We start from the raw sequence: 9,105 nt of genomic DNA, 5'->3' as shown, positions 1-9,105 counted from the left end.
GGACCCTCAGATGTTGATATAATGTGCAGTAGGTACATAACGCGATGGAAGAAGTAGGAAGAGTCCAGAAAGGAAGACCAAAATCCTTTGTTCTCACCCACTTCATAAGGGTTCCAGTCGACATCGATCGACAGCAGTGTGGATACGCCTTTGACGGTTTGTTTTTCCGACTCCGGTCAATTACAGTGTTACGCCTTTATACGGTTCGTTATTCCGTAGAATTTCCATTGTTAACAAGTGAAATTTCGGAGAAAGTTAGGAAAATATGAAACACTTGAAGTAGTTTTTCACAGTTGGTTACCGGCCCGAGAGTGCAGGTTCAACATTTTATCCCGGACGAACTGCACACGCTTCTCGGAAATCTCGGAAAGTTGGAAAAAGCGGATTCGGATTTTCAGAGTAGTTCGAAATTTCGAAACGCTTAAATCTCCCATTTTTCTTTGGAAAGTCCACTCCGAGGCTTGGGTGTGGAAGCGGACAGCCCTGGAAAATTAGTTGAGCTTCTAGGAATCTTTTCTTCTGAGAAAAGGCGCGAAATGTGGAGAAAACCCGTCTGGGCGAGCTACTCTCTAGCCACCGCGCCCGCCATGATCAAGAATAGAACATCTCTTTTCTAGCAGATTACGTCAAGGGAGTAATTTTCCTCTTCTTTTTGGGGCTGTTCAAAATAGCAAACAAAAGAGTCAGGATTGTCAGGATAGCATTTGCTGATCACAAATACCGACGCAAATGTTGTGCACATTCGAAAAATTATGACTGCTAATGCTTTTTTAGTGACAGGGGCGCCCTCCATTCGGTGACAAGCTACCCGCTCCGTCACATTAACCTCACCCAGCCTGAGTGGGGGCGGGTATAGCTAGCAATATGAGATTGGCCAAATGGTCACCCATTCAGATGCCAACCACGCGCAACATTGATTAAGTTCAGTGATCAATGGCGAACTATTCTAGCATTAAAATCTTACACAAGATTAGGATCTGACCTTTTACTCTCTCTCTCTCTCCCTCCCCCTCCCCCTCTTCCTGTCTCTTTCTATCCTCTTTCTCTCTCTCTCTCTCTCTCTCTCTCTCTCTCATCCTTGTTAAACTGAAGTAGAGCTCTAACGTCCATAAGGGATTACCCGGAAAGTACCCTAAATACTTAGCCAAGTCCCGAGTTAGGGTAGGTAGCCCGGATTGTGAACGGACGAATACATTTACTTGGATAGGGCTGAATCTTAGAAAGACTTCCATATTAAAAGAAATCTTTTATTACCTATGGGAAGTGTAATATCTCTGTGTCGATAACTGTGAGCCCTAAAGGTGTATCTGTTACCGACAATCTATATAATACCGGCATTCTATATAATACCGGGTCATTGTATAGAATACCGGGTTATTCTATAGAATACTGGGTCATTCTATGAAATGCCTAGCGGTAAAGTGTATAATGAAATCGATAGTATTCTATAGAATGCCTGTAAAATATCCGAAGCCGAACATGATCGACCGGCCGTCGATCCATTTAAATTTGGTGAGTTTCTTTTCTTACCTCCGAGCCGTTTCCTGTCCGAATTTGTTTCTCGCGTGTCCTACATAGTGGTTCACCTACCTTGACCGAAGTTGAGTGGGGTCACGCTCAAAAACTTAACAATTTCAATAGAATGAGACCCATAGAGAATTAGAGAGAGACTAGAAAGACTGAGGAAGAGGGCGAGAGAAAAGGACAGAGGGGGAGAGAGAGAGATGGCGAAAGTGAGGAAGAGAGAAGGAAGCATGAATTTTAAGGGCGGAACTGTATAAGACAGAGAGGGAGAGAGGAGAGAGAAAGAGAAAGGGAGGAGAAAAGGAAAGCATGAATTTCCAGGGCGGAAGTATTAGAGAGAGGGAAAGAGCAAGTATAGAAAGAGAGAGACAGAGGAAAGGAGAGAGGGAGAGAGAGAGCCAGAAGATTTTGGGTAACTCCAAAAATGACAGAAAAAAATTAATAGGTAGGTTAAGGCAAATAAAATACCCATTTTTATTTTAAAATACCCATGTTTAAAAAAAAAAGAATTTTTTTTTCGATCAATTTCTCCAGATACCTTCTTCGCTTTCTTTTATCTCCCCGAATAGTACTTTGGTTCTAGCTGCTTTTACTTTTCAGAAGACTGAGGAAGAGGGCGAGAGAAAAGGACAGAGGGGGAGAGAGAGAGATGGCGAAAGTGAGGAAGAGAGAAGGAAGCATGAATTTTCAGGGCGGAAGTGTAAAAGACAGAGAGGGAGAGAGGAGAGAGAAAGAGAAAGGGAGGAGAAAAGGAAAACATGAATTTCCAGGGCGGAAGTATTAGAGAGAGGGAAAGAGCAAGTATAGAAAGAGAGAGACAGAGGAAAGGAGAGAGAGAGACAGAGAGCCAGAAGATTTTGGGTAACTCCAAAAATGACAGAAAAAAATTAGTAGGTAGGTTAAGGCATATAAAATACCCACTTTTATTTTAAAATACCCATGTTGAAAAAAAAAGAAGTTTTTTTCTAAGAAAAAAAGAAGTTTTTTTTCGATCAATTTCTCCCGATACCTTCTTCGCTTTCTTTTATCTCCCAGAATAGTACTTTGGTTCTACCTGCTTTTACTTTTCTCCTTTTTTTCCCACCAGCTTTTTACTGAAAGCTTTGATCAGTGAAGCCATGCGAATTTAATTAGACTCCAATTAAGAAAATATCAAATTCATTAGAAGCTCTTTCTCAGGTCACTTGACAGATCAATGACTGCCCCTCTTTTTTTCCTCTCTTCTCTTTCTCGCTCTTTTTGTCTTTTCTCTCTCTTCTCTTTCTCTTGCTCTTCTCTCTTCATTAGAAGCTCTTTCTCAGGTCACTTGACAGATCAATGACTGCCCCTCTTTTTTTCCTCTCTTCTCTTTCTCGCTCTTTTTGTCTTCTCTTTCTCTTCCCTCTCTCCTTTCTCTTTCTCTCTCTCCTTCTCTTTATTTAGAGATCCTTAGTTGACTTCCTCTTGCCCGCAATGTCTACTAAGAAAAAAAGGGCTTCTTTTAGGCTTCAGCCACTTTTACAAAAATTGGTATTATTTGGGAGAGAGAGAGAGACAGAGATTTACAATAATAATTCAATGATATATGCTTTTAATCTGAGTGTTTCATTACAGAATCTCTCTCTCCCTCTATATCCCTTTCCTCCCTCTCTCCCTCCCTTTATCTCTCTCTCTCTTGCACTGATCTCTTTCTGTTCTTTTCCATGCTGTTCGTTTCACATTTAATTACAATTTTTTCTATCTTGCATGACAATTGGAAAATTATTAGATTTTCTATCCATATGACATGAGAGAAGGAAAAAAAAAAAAAAAAAAAAAAAAAAAAAAAAAAAAAAAAAAAAAAAAAAAAAAAAAAAAAACACCAACAATAATAGCAATCTTCATCTGTTCAATTTTCCAACAAACATGGTTACTTGCAAGTACACATATCTTGTGCAAGTAAACCTTTTAGTTAAATAAATAAAAATTAAAATAATATCAGATCTACCATTTGGAATAATAAACACTTTAATCAATACAAAAATAACGAAATAAGAACAAATAAAAACCCTCTCTCCAACCAACATTCTCCTCAGCAGTTTCCTGACTCGGCCGAACAACTTTTCCAATCAACGTCAGTCAAGTCAGCATTTCAACTGCCGGAACGATTCTCCCGCCTCTGATTGGCTGAAAACTGACTCCAATGATTGATCAGATTTCCCTCTTCTCCTTCCCCTCCTCTCTGAGTCATCAGGTCCCTATTCCCCTCCTCTCTTGCTTCAGTCAGAAGGCCCCTCCTCTCCTTCCCCTTCTCTCTTACTTGAGTCAGCAGGCCCATCTTCTCCTTCCCCTCCTCTCTTGCTTCTCGTTCTCCTCCTTTTCCAATCAACGTCAGTCAAGTCAGCATTTCAACTGCCGGAACGATTCTCCCGCCTCTGATTGGCTGAAAACTGACTCCAATGATTGTTCAGATTTCCCTCTTCTCCTTCCCCTCCTCTCTTGAGTCATCAGGTCCCTCTTCCCCTCCTCTATTGCTTCAGTCAGCAGGCCCCTCCTCTCCTTCCCCTTCTCTCTTACTTGAGTCAGCAGGCCCCTCTTCTCCTTCCCCTCCTCTCTTGCTTCTCCTTCCCCTCCTCTCTTACTTGAGTCAGCAGGCCCCTCTTCACCTTCCCCTCCTCTCTTGCTTTTTGTCAGCAGGCCATTTTTCCCATCAGCAACTTTTGATTGACTGCTTCAGCATGAAGTTTTTCCAATGCTGAATGTATTCGAAACTTTTAGGGAAAGTTGATAAAGAGGGAGGGAAATTGACAGACTTGGAGGGAGAGAGATTGAGAAAGAATCAAAGAAATGAAGTAGGGAGAGAGGGAGGGAGAATGAGGGAAATGAAACAGGAGGGAGAGAGGGATAAAGAGGGAAAGAAAGAAAGAGGGAAATTGAGTTTTCCCCTTAGATTTAAAGAGAAGATATGTGGAAATAGGCTTTGTGAAGGTATACCTATTTTTGATTTTTCAATAGAGATTTTTTCAACGTCACTGTATAGATTTTCATTTAGTGCTGGAGGCTTTAGCTTCCATTCGACGACAAACTCCCTCCTCTATCGAACCTCACCCCGCCTGATGGCGGCCGGGAAAAGTCAACAGCACGCGATTACCCAGATGGTCACCCATATGATTACTAACCACGCACAACGTTGCTTAACTTCGTGATCCATTGGGGACTGGTGCATTCAAGGTGCTGCCGCACCGCTGGCTTATGGAAAATACAATCGAACCTCGATATATATATAAAAACAAAAAATATTGCCTGTCCCTTGGATTTCTGCAAAACCAGGTTCGACTGTATTGTAAATTACAAAACATAATCTCCTTAAATATCACGGAACAAACTGAAAACTAAATACAAGATCTTCGAGTTTATTAAAACATGAAACTTTATTTGTTCAAATATTTATTTATTTAAGTATTCATTTACTTTGTGTCCCTTGGATTTCTGCAAAACCAGGTTCGACTGTATTGTAAATTACAAAACATAATCTCCTTAAATATCACGGAACAAACTGAAAAGTAAATGCAAGATCTTCGAGTTTATTAAAACATGAAACTTTATTTGTTCAAATATTTATTTATTTAAGTATTCATTTACTTATGATCTTATATATTTATTTATCTACTTGAATATTTACTCAAGTATTTATTTTTATCAAAGAGAGACAAACAGATTTTAAATATCGTTCGATAATTCGCCTCTCTTAATAATATCGTTTGACATCACTGGAAAATTTGTTTCCATTTAATAAAAATAAATAAACAATTATCAAAAAAAAGTTTATTCCAACTTAATACTTTTCTCCTCTCTCAACTGCACAGATTGTGAATAGATTATTTATTTTGAATAGATTTTATTTATTTTGTATCGAAACGAAAGTTTAGAAAATATTCTAACAAAGTTGGATTTCCCTTTTTTTTATTTTTTTCCCCTTTTTTACCTTAATCTATTTTTCCCTTATCCTATTTTTCCCCATTTTACTTTCCTTATCCTGTGAAGTTTTTGTTTATCTTTCTGTTCGTGTTTTTCGCTTCTCTTCCGTTTTTTCCGAGCTTTTAAACTTGGGAAAAAACGAAAATGCAGAATTTTCTTATCTCATCATAATATTGTTCTTGTTTTTCTTCTTATTTTTTATTTTATTTTTATTTTTTAAAGAGGTTTGACAGAGGGAACTGTAACTGCTATGGTCTTATCGTCCGGAAATCGAAAAGAGAAGGAAGACAGGATAGGAGAAAGCCAGCCGTTCCGAAAACGAACATTATCCCATCAGGATGAAATCCGCCCCGGGCGGAAATCGAACCCACGGCCTAGCGCTTACAAGGCAGATGCAACTAAGCTAACTAGGCTGGCCTCTTTCTTATTGTTCTTCGTCTTCTTCATTTTCGCCTTCTTCTTCTTTTCTTCTTCTTCTCCTCCTCCTTCTTCTTCTCCTCCTCCTCCTTCTTCTTCTTCTTTTCTTCTTCTTCTTCTTCTCCTCCTTATTCTCCGCCTTCTTCTTTCAGTTCGCCTTCTCCTTTTATTTTCTTCATATTCTTCGAAGAGGAAGAGAAAAAGAGGAGAAAAAGGAAGAAGGAGAAGAAAGGGGAGGCGTCACCTCCCTTTACCGTCTCCCTAAATACGGTCCTGGATAGTATGAGAATTATGACATAGATTTGGCTTTGGTTTCAATGGGAAATATGGGGATAGAAATCATATGATTAATCTAAACTAGTAGTGGGTGGCCCAACGTCACGATTTTGGCCAAAAGCTGCATTTATTCAGGAAAGCACCAAATTTGGTATGGACCTTCATTGGGAAAATATGAAACTTTTAGGAAGGGGTGACACCAAAAATCATGCACACAAACAAAATGGCGGCCTTTTTTCAAAATGGCGGCCAAAAACGGGGTTTTGATAATATCTCGTTTCCGGTAACTTTTTTCTAATAACAATGAATCAGAAAGTTTTTTATATTTATATTTCCTACATTTTGTAAATTTACACTTTTTTTCTAGGATGTACCGTAATCCCGTACCGTAAGGATTTTTCGAACATGGCGGCCAAAAAAGAGGTTTTCTCATAATATCTCTTTTCAGCTAATTTTTTTCTAATAACAATAGATTAAAAAGTTGTTTGTTTTTTTCTTTCCTACATTTCATACATTTACACTTTTTCTCTAGGATGTACTGTAATCCCATAACGGTCGATCCCGTTTCAAAATGGCGGCTAAAAAAAGGGTTTTTTGAGAATATCTCGTTTTAGGTAATTTTTTTCTAATAATAATGAATTAGAAAGTTGTTTGTATTTCTATTTCCTACATTTTTTACATTTACATTTTTTCTCTAGGATGTACCGTAATCCCGTACCGTAATGATTTTTCCAAAATGGCGGCTAAAAAAGAGGTTTTCTTACAATATCTCGTTTCCGGTAATTTCTTTTTATGAACTATGAATTAGAAAGCTGTTTGTATTATAATTTTCTACATTTTATACATTTACACTTCTTATTTTTTATTTTATTTTTTTTAAGAGGTTTGACAGAGGGAACTGTAACTGCTATGGTCTTATCGTCCCGTTCCCAGCCGTTCCGAGAACGAACAATATCCCATCAGGATAAAATCTGCCCCGGGCGGAAATCGAACCCGCGGCCTAGCGCTTACAAGGCAGACGCGCCACCAACTAAGCTAACTAGGCTGGCCTTTTTCTTATTGTTCTTCTCCTTCTTCTTCTTCTTCTTTTTTTTCTTCTTCTTCTTCTTCTTCTTCTTCTTCGTCTTTTTCTCATCCTCCTCCTCCTCCTCCTCCTTTTTAAATTTTTTTTTTTTTTTTTTTTTTTTCCAAATACGTATTCCGCAAATGTAATAGAAAGTCGTGTGATGTTCACACCAGATTTTTATTTTTCTTCTTCTTCTCCTCCTTGTTCTCTGCCTTCTTTTTAATCTCATTATCCACCTTCTTCTTTTAGTTCGCCTTCTCTTTTTATTTTCTTCATATTCTTCGAAGAGGAAGAGAAAAAGGAAGAAGGAGGAGAAAGGGGAGGCGTCACCTCCCTTAACCGTCTCCCTAAGTACGGTCCTGGATAGTATGAGAATTATGACATATGTAGATTTGGCTTTGGTTTCAATGAGAAATATGGGGATAGAAATCGTATGATTAATCTAAACTAGAATGTAATACTTCAACTCTATCCATATCTGTGTGCAATAACAATCTAACCACTATCTCTCTCTCTCTCCCTCCCTTCCTCCCTCTATTTCCCTCTCTTTCATCTTTCTCTCCCTCTTTATCTCTCTCTGTCTCCCCCTCTCTCTCCCTCCATCTTTCTCTCTCCCTCTCTCTCTATCTTTCTATCCCTCAATTCTCTCCATCCCTTTTTTTATGGTCCAAATGAAGGTCCATGCCAAATTTGGTGCTTTCCTGACGAAATGCAGCTTTTTTGACGTTGGGCCACCCACTATAGAATGTAATACTTCAACTCTATCCATATCTGTGTGCAATAACAATCTAACCACTATCTCTCTCTCCCCCTCCCCCTCCCTCCCTCTCTCTCTATTTCCCTCTCTTTCATCTTTCTCTCTCCCTCTCTCTTCCCCTCCCTTTCTCTCTTTCTATCCCTCAATTCTCTCCATCCCTTTCTCTCTCTCTCTGCTCCATTTCCCCTCCCCTTTTCTCTTTCCCTCTCTCTCCCCTTCTCTCTCGTTCTCTCTCTCACTATCTCGCTCTCTCCCTCTCTCGCTGTCTCCTTCTCTCTCTCTCTCTCGCTCTCTCTCATGTCATATGGATAGAAAATCTAATAATTTTCCAATTGTCATGCAAGATAGAAAAAATTGTAATTAAATGTGAAACGAACAGCATGGAAAAGAACAGAAAGAGATCAGTGCAAGAGAGAGAGAGATATAGGGAGGGAGAGAGGGAGGAAAGGGATATAGAGGGAGAGAGAGATTCTGTAATGAAACACTCAGATTAAAAGCATATATCATTGAATTATTATTGTAAATCTCTGTCTCTCTTTCTCCCATGAGTTATTACATTAATTCGCTCCCTTCCTCTCTTCCTCCCTTTCTCTCTCTCTCTCTCTCTCTCTCTCTCTCTCTCTCTCTCTTACCCTGGGACCACATTTACATTGAGGGAAGAAAGCTGCTGCCCGCATTGTTAATAAAGCACTGTATTATGGAACAAAGAAAGAGAGTCATTGACAGAGAGAGAGAGAGAGGGGGAGAGATTTTCTTTTGAAGAGGTTTGATAGAGGGGACTGTTACTGCTAAGGTCTTATCGCCCCAAAAGAGATGAAATTTAGGTATTATTATTTATTTATTTTAGAAGAAAAAAATGTCCCTGTCATGATTCGAACCCAGCACGTCGCGCGTCGTAGGTAGAAGTCAGCCTCACTCGACCACTAAAAAAAAAAAAAAAAAAAACGCGCGGGGTAGGTAAAAGGCCGCCCCCCCCACCCCCAAAAAAAAAAAAAAAAAAAAAAAAAAAAATGATTTTGTTAATGGTTTAATCCACAAACTCTGAAATTAACCAATCTCTGAAATGAACCCATTTCCCTGGAGCATTACTGGCATACAGTTAGTTAGGTAAAAAAAAAACGGAAGAGGG

The 9,105-nt window shown here is 39.1% G+C and overlaps 1 protein-coding gene across 1 annotated transcript in view; it reads left to right on the top strand.

The window, feature by feature from the left end:
• The window catches only part of LOC103507156 (neuroligin-1-like), a 39,182-nt gene that overhangs the window by 17,435 nt on the left and 12,642 nt on the right, over nucleotides 1-9,105 (top strand). The gene's annotated exons all lie outside the window — the stretch shown is intronic.

The sequence above is a fragment of the Diaphorina citri genome, unplaced genomic scaffold (genome assembly GCF_000475195.1).
Source record: "Diaphorina citri unplaced genomic scaffold, Diaci psyllid genome assembly version 1.1 scaffold14, whole genome shotgun sequence".
NCBI lineage: Eukaryota > Metazoa > Arthropoda > Insecta > Hemiptera > Psyllidae > Diaphorina > Diaphorina citri.
This window is presented reverse-complemented; position numbering and strand designations above follow the sequence as displayed.